Source organism: Cricetulus griseus, chromosome 5 (genome assembly GCF_003668045.3).
Source record: "Cricetulus griseus strain 17A/GY chromosome 5, alternate assembly CriGri-PICRH-1.0, whole genome shotgun sequence".
Lineage (NCBI taxonomy): Eukaryota > Metazoa > Chordata > Mammalia > Rodentia > Cricetidae > Cricetulus > Cricetulus griseus.
In genome coordinates this window covers 160,802,057-160,811,256 of record NC_048598.1, presented here as the reverse complement: position 1 = coordinate 160,811,256, position 9,200 = coordinate 160,802,057, and the positions used below count along the sequence as shown (strand labels likewise).

Here is a 9,200-nt window from a genome sequence, read left to right as displayed (position 1 = left end):
CAGTTTACCTTCTTTCTTCTTGACCAACCTTGGATTTCCTGTTCATTCACAATGGTGCAATAAGCATTCTTTTTCCCAATTTCTTTGTACATAGGTGGCACCAGTGAAAGCTTTTATCAGCTGTTATTTCTTTCTAATACTGATAAATCTTTTTTAAATACATGTACTTCCCTGTGGCTCCTGCCCTGCTCCCAAGTGGCAGCTGAGAGCAGGCACCCTCGTTCATGAATGAACGTCTGGGTATATCCGAGGACCAACTGTATGAGCATCACTACCTCCTCCTCTGCCTGCCCCAGAACTTCCAGATGAAGCACTATTTCTATCATGTCCTCTCCTGGTCCCAGCTCTCTTATGTAGCTGAGGGTGAGAATGGGAAGATCTGGCCAAAATGGAAGACGATCCAGACGATGTGCTTCACAGACATATCAGCTCTTTGGCTGTGAAGCCTTCCCACCTTTGCCTTGGTCCCCTTCAGAAGCTGATGGAGCAGGCTGCTTGAACCATGATAGAAAACGTCAAGGTCAACTGTGTCTCCTTGAATGTCAGGAAGAATAACTGGGTGTTAAGGGCCATGGGCCCTAAACTATGGGGTTTAAAGCCCATCTTTGTAAGTCTCTAATGACCTTTAAAGTTTTCAGCTTAAAGACAACCCTGTGAGCCTCATGTGACCCATAATTAGATAAGTTTGGCCAAGCGGGACTGCTAACGACTGCGTTCCGAGAAAAGGCATGGGCCTTTCTGCCTGCTGTTTCGAAGATACCGCAAGAATGTCCCAGCCCCAGCAAATACCAGACGTTCCCTCCTGCTATCCCCTGCTTGCCTAATTTCCTTGTTGCAGGGCTATATAAGCCCACTCTGAGCCCCAATAAATCGAGACCTTGACAATTGCACAGATGGACTCTGGTCCCCTCTTTTGCATGCTTGGTCTCCTTCCCTTCTCTCGCCCATGACTCTTTCAGGCAGCTCCCCTTCGGAACCCTGAATGACTGACCCACGGTCAACTGGGCTGCCCTGCAACTCTATTCAGATCAGTGAAGCAGAGCCCAGGTACTATGCAGATGGGAAGAAGTGTATGCAATGCAGGTGCTGGTAAACCCGCCAAAGCCTGGCTCCTCAGGCCTCCCATTGGCAAGTTCATTTCCAGGCCTCCCCCTGGCCTCCTGTCAGCAGCTGAGACAGCACAGGGAGCTGAAGGTAAAGGGCAGGTACATGGTACTGGCTGCCATGGAGAGCAAGGTAGAGGACAAAAGGCAAAGTGCTTCCAAGCTTGGGAGAGGCCTGTGGTGAGAAGGGCCTGGCTGCTGAGGACAGTGGTGGGGACAGCAAGGACTTCAGTGAGGTCAGTGAGAGACAGATGTCCAAGACAGCTCAGTGGCCTGACTCTGCCTGTGTAGAACCTACTCCACTGGGCCCCAACCTCACCCTATTTGCTTTTACAATAAATGTCACCCTGTAGCCTTGTGGGGTGTGAGTGTGCGTGTGTGTGTGTGTGTGTGTGTGTGTGTGTGTGTGTGTGTGTGTGTGTGTGTGTTATGTGTACAAGTACTTTATTTGCTTGTATTTAGAGAACCACAAGAAAGAAATTCCCTCAGAAAACAGAGATGGTGTTGGATCTTCTAGAAATGAACTTCCAGATGGTTGTGAGCTTCCACGTGGGTGCTGAGAACCAAACCTACGTCCTCTGCAAGAGCAGCAACCACTGAGCCATCTCTCTAGCCCTGTGACTGCTAAATGATGACAGCCACATCTTCAAATTTATTACAGATAATAATATTTCTTTGCAGCAAAAAGCATCGATTTCAGCCTCACCTATAGGATTTCAGTGTTCTACTTGTTTCATGTTCTAGCTGCAATGATTAACTCATTATTCGGGTTCTTCCATAGTTACAGGTAGGGGGTTATAATAGTAAGGTTTTCTAAAAGAATAGAACTGATCCTGGGTGTTTATATTAGATTTATTAGCTATGTATGGATTTATTTTATTGCCTCACCAGATGTGGTCTGGGTAGTTCAATGATAACTGTGTCACACTGGAGAGGCCAGCCTGTGCTGCTGGGTTTGTCAGCAGTCCAATCTGAAGGTGAAGATCTGGATGATTCCTGAAGAATTTCTATTATTCAGTCTCCATCGGAAGCTGGAAGAATTAGCTTTTATCTTTGAAGGAGTGCAATAGCAACAAGAGAGATGAACTAGTGGGGGCAAGCAAGCTGAAAGCAGTTTGTGGTCCACGTCCTTTTATCTGGTACCATAAGAAGGTTTTCTACACTTAGTGTGAATCTTCCTGTTTCAGATAATCTGGTCAAGAAAATTCCTCAATGGAGTGCAAAGCAGCTTGTGTTCTAGTTGATTCCAGTCAAGGTGACAACCAAGAGTAGCCATCACAGATCCTCTTGTCAACTTGCCACCAACTCACATCCCTATACCATCCTTAATTTCCAAGTGAAAACAATAACATGGCCATAATTCTGCCTGACATGATATAACTATCCTATAAACAACTATTTTAGAATAGGTAGCAAAGTTCCTTGAGGAATGTTTAGTGTCTCATAACTTAAGTATGATAATATAGATTCATAATACTTAACCTCATAGTACTACATAACTGATAGTACCTCAACCAGTTTTAGATTACATGATAAAGAAATGGAAGAAATAAAATGCAAATACTGGCTTAGTACATATTTAAATACACACAGACATGTTTAATAATAGGACAGGAAACTCATGTCAGTTACAATCTTCAATTCTTCAACTGGTCACATGGCCTTAGTTGGTTCTTTGTTTTGTTTGTTTTTGAGACAGGGTCTCATTTTGTAGCCATACCTGTCCTGGAACTCACCATGTAGATCAGGCTGATGTTGAATTTACCAAGATCCTCTGTTTCTACCTCTGAAGTGTTGGGATTAACACTTCACACCACTTTACCACACCCAAGCTGGTATTTTTGTTTGCTTGTTTGTTTTTTTGTATTTTGAGACAGGGTTTCTCTGTGTAGCTTTGGAGTCTATCCTGGCACTCGCTCTGGCGACCAGGCTGGCCTCGAACTCACAGAGATCTGCCTACCTCTGCCTCCTGAGTGCTGGGATTAAAGGTGTGCACCACCAAAGCCCAGCCCCAAGCTGGTATTTATAACTACCTTTTCTCTATTATCCATTTTTCTTTATTTAAAAAATTCTTCCACCTCCAGCAAGCACCTCATCAGGACTTGGGTACCAATTCCTGTCCTGGTTTACTCTCTGTTGTTCTGAGAAAACAATGGCTAAGACCAATTTGGGGAGTAAAGTGTTTAATAGGCTTACATGTTATAGTCCACCCTCAAAAGAGGCCAAGGCAGAACTCAACCTTCTTCTGAATGCTGCAATCTTTAAATACAGTTGCTAGTGTTGTAGTGACCCCAACCATAAAATTATTTTCGCTGCTACTTCCTAACTGTGACTTTGCGATTGTCATGCATTATATTGTAAAGATCTGTCTTTGCTGATGTTCTTAGGTACCCTGATAGAGGCATCCTGATTCACAAGTTGAGAACCAGTGATGTTTACCAGCCTGTTTCCCCTGTTTATGTTCAGAAAAGTTTCTTATATAACCCAGGACTGCCTGCCGAGTGGTTTAACACACACCATAAGTTGGGTCTTCCCATATAAATCATCGATCAAGACCAGGCCCACTGGCCAATCTCATAGACACAGTTCCTCAGCTGGTGATCCCTCCTCTCAGGTCTGTCAAGTTGACAACAAGATCAGCTGTCTCGGGAGAGAGATCTTGCCTTGCTTTCCCCCCATGGCCTGCTTACTGAAGTTGAACATCTTTTCACTATTTTTGCTTTTTCACCTTAGTTTGCTTCCACTTCAGTGGAATCCCTGTGCAAATCTGTTATTTCATCTTGTTACAAGCTTTATGGTAACTGGTAGAATAAATTCAACTTTGTAATCTTGAAATTTGCTGACTTGCAAATTTTAAGGATTCTTTTTTCTTCTGTTTCAATTTTTTCATATTGTTTGCTGTGACTGTAACCATGTGACTTAATTGTCTTTGTAAGAAAATCAGTGTAGAACTGGATCATTTGGCTCTTTTTCTTTCCTCTCCCACTTCAGATGCTTACATGTCTTCAGAGCCAGCATTCTTGTAGATCTTCATTTGGGCTTAACACACCCAAACACAATCTTGTTTGTACTTTTAGCCTTTCTGAGGAAAATAGTCTTGTTCTGCCCACCTTAAACTAACTGCTATCCTTTTCCTCGGGCATACAGAGACTCGTGGTCCTTCTTGTACTTTATCACTTTGTGGGATACAGGAAGTCCATTGAGTTTAAGGAATGTTCACTCTGCTTGCAGAAGCACTTTCAGTACAGAAAACTCAATCCTTACCCTTTTAAAAGGGGGAGAGGATGGTAAATGAGTACCTAACTGTCCTTCTGAGGCCTTTAATTCACCATTAAATAAATTCAATGGAGACACTCAAGGCACAGGACAGTTTTCTCCTATTTCAAGTTAAACAGCTGTACTGTTAAGTATGTTTTTGTACTAAATTGCTTTGTCCACTTTTTTTTTTTTTACATTTGTCTATTGATACCTTTATCTTTATTATTTTACCTTCCATGTGTGCCCTAGACTTAGACAATCTCTGGGTGTTTGTTGTCAAGCTTGAGTAAGTAAAAACTGTTACCACAGTGGCTTGTATAGCAAAACCAGAATGAGTGGCTCTACCAATACATTTTTTTTGTTGTTCCACACCTCTAAAGGTGAGAAGCCCAGATATCCAGGTTCCATGGAGTAAGCTTCATCTGAAGCCTCTTTTCTCAGCTTGTAGGTACCCGCTCCCCATCATCTGTGTGTTGAGGGAGTTGAACTCTCTGCTTTTCTCATAAAAGGACAGCAGTCGTCTTCCAGAGGACATCGTCATTGTCGATGCCATCACATTGGAGATTATGTTTGGACATCTGATGTATCTGGGATGGGGAACTACAAATAATCGGTCTACAGCACTCCACCGCTTAATGAGAAAACAGTAAGGAATCTGTAGCCAGGTTTTCAGACTGCCAGTTGCCTGACGTGCCATAGGTGTTAATAGTTCTCCTGTGAGGGGATGACAGGGCACTGACTGTGAAGAACCCACAAAAGCTCTATCCTTTTACAATACCAGGCTGGGGTTGACGTCTAGGATCTTGAGGGCAGTGCTCCATTATGCTTTATTGGAGACCAATAGTTAAATCCAGGAGAGACCTTCACTATTCTGCATAGAAATCTTTTCTGAGACCTGACTTTTGCTCAGTAAGTAGCATGACAATGCCAACCTGCAATCCCAGAGAGGACTCCGGGGAGTGTCTGCAGGAAAAGGGATAGAAAAGGAAGAGATCTCTCTTTCTGGACCAGTGGGCTCATTAGGGCTCATCTCTGTTTTCTGTATTCTAACAGGTTACCTTTCTATGGAAACTAGCACAGGGCCTACTTCCTCCAAATTTCTTCCCCTAAAATTTCTCTCAGCTTCTTTTAATACTTCATGTTCCTCAAAGTCTATGAAGCTTCTACCAGTGCCTGGCCCCAAAATCAATGCAACATATTTATTTTGCATCTAATAAATCTTGTACTCTCTTACTGGGCTCCAATCAATGTTCTAGTTAACAGGCCATGTTAGGGAGAGCCTTTATTCCCAGCACTCAGGAGGCAGGCAGATCTCAGGGAGTTCGAGGCCAGCCTGGTCTACAAGTGAATTTCAGGTTAGCCAGGTTATATAATGAGACACTGTGTCAAGTCCCCCTACACACACACACACACACACACACACACACACACACACACACACACACTCAGAAGCATAAAAAACCACCATCAATTATGCTCATGATTCTCTGGGTGAGGAATTCAGATCAGGCACTCATAGTAACATTGCTGGCCTCTTTTTCATGCTACTGGGACCTCAGCTAAGAAACTTTGAGCAGGGTCTGCAGAGGTGGTTAAGCAGTTACTGTCACTAAATGCTCCTCCAGAGAACCTGGGTTCAGTTCCCGATAGGCAAATGGTAGTTCACAAACATCTATAATTCCAATTCCAGGGGTTCTGCTGCCTTCCTCTGACTCAAGGCACCAAGTACGCAAGTACAGGTGAAACACTCATACACATAAAATTGAAATTAAAATAAGAAGCTTTGAACATTGGAGCCGAGGATATGACTCAAAGACTAAATCACCTGGATGCTTCATTAGTCGCACTTGGTACATCTGTGAGCTGTTGGGGAGTTGGTCTTGACCAGAAGTGTCTGCAGGCACACTTCCGTGGCTCTTTCCAGCATGGAGACCTCTACAGGGCAGAGCTTCCACACAGTAGCTCCAGTCTCCAAGAACAAATATCCCAGCAAGCAAGCTGTGTGATCTCTCATGTGCTAGTGTCATAGGCCATTTCATGTCACTTCTGCTGAGCTCTAGTGCCAAAGATTTCAAAACTTGCCCACATTTGAGGAGAAAGTTAAAGAGTTCAGCTCTTAGCGAGAAGAGTGTCAGAAAGTGTGAAGCCCATACAATTTCTTGTCATCAAGTGTGCCATATTGAGAAATGGAAGCCTTCTAGACTTTCTTCACTTAAATAGCACACACTTCTACCTTGAATCACAGTGTTTATTTAAAGTATATTCAGCTACATGAGTGGAGTAAGACCGCGGTTTGGAATTTCAAGTGAACAATAAGTATCATCCTGCAGCTGGGGAAACAGATCAAATACCTTTAAGAAGCTGCTGAAATTACATCTTGACTCAACATTAACCTCAATAAAAATGATATATTACCTGGGGAACAATTGTATTTAACCTTATGAAGTAAGATCAATGCAATTAAATTGATGATTCTCTTGAGGGTACCATATGACTTGTGCTCTCTCTTTTCATGGGCCTGTAGCTGAGGTTCTTGAGCAAAGCAAAACTCTCAAAGCCCTGTGGGTAATTTGGACGAGATAAATTTGATTGCCAGGATCCACTTTCTTTTTTTCAAACCAAGAGTCAGTGTGCAAATGTTAAGCATAGACTATTCCAGATCTGCGTGACTCCTGTGGATGAAAAAAGTCAAAGAACTGTCTTCGCTTGAATTTCATTTAAGACTTTAGAGTCAGAAAAAAACAAAACTGCTGTTAAGAATTTTAATTGTAATTTGTTATTATTATTATTATTTTCAAATTAGTAAAAAGCTTGCTTCACATGTCAATCCCAGCTCCTCTCCCTCCCCTCCTCCCCCAACTCCCCACCAACCTCCCTCCAAACCCCTACCCCATCCCTCCTCTGCTCCCCAGGGAGGGTGAGGCCCTCCAAAGGGGATCTCCAAAGTCTGCCATATCATCCCAGGAAGGGCCTAGGCCCTCCCCTATGTGTCCAGACTGAGAGTGCATCCCTCCATGTAGAATGAGCTCCCAAAGTCTGTTTGTGTGCCAGGGGTAAACACTGATCTACCACCCGAGGCCCTATAGATTGCCGAGGCCTCCTCACTGTCACCCACGCTCAGGGGGTCTGGATCAGTCCCATGCTGGCCTCTCAGCCATCAGTCTGGGGTCCATGAGCTCCCCCTTGTTCAGGTCAACTGTTTCTGTGGGTTTCAACAGCCTGGTCTTGACCCCATTGCTCATCACTCCTCCCTCTCTGCAATAGGGTTCCAAGAGTTCAGTTCAGTGTTTAGCTGTGGGTGTCTGCCTCTGCTTCCATCAACCACTGGATGAAGGCTCTAGGATGGCATATAAGGTAGTCATCAATCTCATTATCAAGGAAGGGTATTCAAGGTAGCCTCTCCACTATTGCTTAGATTGTCAGTTGGTGTCATCCTTGTAAATCTCTGGAAATCTCCCTAGTGCCAGATTTCTCTTTAAACCTAAAATGGCTCCCTCCATTATGATATCTCCCATCTTGCTCTCCTCCCTTCTTCCCCTGACTCAACCATCCTGCTCCCCCATGTCCTCCTCTCCCCCTCTCTTTCTCCCATCTCCCTCTCCCCTCATCCCATGCTCCCAATTTGCTCAGGAGATCCTGTAACATTCCCCTTCTCCAGGGTACCATGCATGTTCCCTTAATAGTAATTTTACTGTTACATATTTTCACTTTTTTAAAGCAAATATATATAGTACTTATCTTTTTAAAATTTCATATCAGGGAGAATTTCCAATGTTTTCTTTGTAGAATATTAGAAAATATGGCTTTCTTATAGCAGTTTATGTCCTCTGTAAATTATACTAGGGTCCTGCTTTATTTTATAAAGGAAGAAAAATTTAAAAGCCATAGGTCCATCTAAAAATCACTCTTAATAAATTGTAGCCAATGAGTTAAACAATGAGATTCTTAAGACAAGCGATCTAAGTTGGGTTTTGTTGTTGCTTTTATTTGTTTTGGATTTTAATTCTTAAACGAATCTTTAAACTTGGGAATTTTACCAATGAAACTGAAAATGGATTGTACAGTCAATAGAAGCTGTTTGGTAAGAGGCAAACAGTTTTGGAATTAGCACTCACAAGCACAAAAATTGGTGAAATGTTATTATATGTTCTGTGAAATTTGTTTTTTAATAGAGCATAATATCTAGTAATTATCCATATAGCCATACTGGTATGGTGTGTGTGTGTGTGTGTGTGTGTGTGTGTGTGTGTGTACAGTCTTGCATTAGTTTATCTGATTGTACCACAGATATACAGATAATTCTGGATTTCATAAACAAGGAATATCCTGCATATTCACACAACTGAATTCAAAATTTAAAACTCGGCTAGCCAAAAACTTAATACCCACCCCCATACACACACACACACACTCGGAGAAAAAAAGCCATGAATAAAAAAGGAAATCGGGGGCATGTATATGGTAGCTAGAAAATAACTGAACACATGAGTGATTCCAGTAAAGCTCACATCAGGCAAGGGAAAGACTTCCTGCTCCAGGGCCCAGGGGAGCCATTTCTAATTAATCACCTTCTCCTGCCAGGTTCCTGAGCATCCCCAGTGCCGAGCTCCATGGAGCTTCTGCTTACTGTTTGGCACTGGCAGGCGGATGAAACCTATCTGCTGTCTCCAGTGAAATGGCCCTAGTGAGCCAATGCTGTAAATGAAGCCTGGGCACAACTAATGTGATTTTTTTTTCACAAGATGTGCAGCAAATAGGAATTTCAAAGCGAAGCTGCCCTGATACTGAGCTGTGATGCAAACTATGGAGAAAATTCCAGCAGGCTCCCAGAAGAAGTGC

The 9,200-nt window shown here is 43.0% G+C and overlaps 1 pseudogene; it reads left to right on the top strand.

The window, feature by feature from the left end:
• Positions 1 to 224: 224 nt before the first annotated feature.
• Positions 225 to 1,456, top strand: LOC100774641 (annotated as a pseudogene).
• The last annotated feature ends 7,744 nt before the right edge of the window (positions 1,457 to 9,200 follow it).